Genomic DNA, 1,041 nt, shown 5'->3' on the forward strand with positions numbered 1-1,041 from the left:
TATTTGTTTGAGAAAAGAGTTTTGGTGGTTAGATAGACTTGTTTGTTGGCCAAGTGTGCTTAGCAAACTGACAAAGGCATTGACTCTGGTGGGATTTGAACCCACAACCTTTGAACAGCCACATTTTGCAATCTAGAAGACCAATGCGCTATCCATTGCACCACAGAGCCCACATCATGCACTGTGTTGTGTCTCAAACACTCTGAGGTTGCACTCTCTGTGGTAAGGAAATCAGCTTCCCAAGAATTAAGAATTGAACACACTTTCAAAAGGAGGTGTCAGGACCTCCTGTCCTCAGGAGGGGCCAGATAGCACAATCACTGGCAGATAAGCACTGCTAAGATTTGAAACCAGGATCTCCTGTTTATAAGAAAGATACATTGACCAGCTAAGCCACAGTACCCTGTTGGTAAAGTGTATTAGCATGTCAGAGTATCATTAAAATATTGCCAAGGAAAGATTTGTGAACAGGATTGGCTTGTTCTTTAATCAGTGCAGCAAATTTACTTGTGTAACCTTTTTGTGTTGGCACATTTCTAAATGTCTAAGTTCCTGAGGTGCACAACACACTACAAAGGAACTGCTGGGATTTGAACCCAAGATCTCCTGTTTACAAGGCAGGCACTTTAACCAACTAAGCCACAGCACCTTTTTTAGGCAAAGTCACCATTGGAGGGTGACTCCAAGGATCAAAATATCCAGAAGCGAGGTCATTGGATCAAGGAATAGGCCATGCTATTGACAGCATGAAAATATTTGTTTGAGAATAGAGTTTTGGTGGTCAGATAGCCTTGTCGTTTTTTGGACAAGTGTGCTCAGCAAAATGACAAATGCTGCAACTGGAACCCACAACATTTGAATGGCCAAATTTGGCAAACTAGAAGTCCAATGCAAGGAGCTTGTGGTGGACTTCATGAGAAAAGACAGAGAACACAGCCCCATCACCATCAATGGAGCACCGGTGGAGAGAGTCAGCAGCTTCAAGTTCCTCGGTGTCCACATCACTGAGGAACACACATGGTCCATCCACACTGAGGCCAT

General features: G+C 43.6%; 1 non-coding gene across 1 annotated transcript; it reads right to left on the reverse strand.

The window, feature by feature from the left end:
- Positions 1-575: 575 nt before the first annotated feature.
- On the reverse strand, positions 576-649 carry trnat-ugu (transfer RNA threonine (anticodon UGU)). Its single transcript has one exon. It is a non-coding gene; the product is annotated as a tRNA-Thr (tRNA).
- Between the last annotated feature and the right edge of the window lie 392 nt (positions 650-1,041).

This window comes from Myxocyprinus asiaticus, chromosome 25 (assembly GCF_019703515.2).
Source record: "Myxocyprinus asiaticus isolate MX2 ecotype Aquarium Trade chromosome 25, UBuf_Myxa_2, whole genome shotgun sequence".
In the NCBI taxonomy this organism is placed as follows: domain Eukaryota; kingdom Metazoa; phylum Chordata; class Actinopteri; order Cypriniformes; family Catostomidae; genus Myxocyprinus; species Myxocyprinus asiaticus.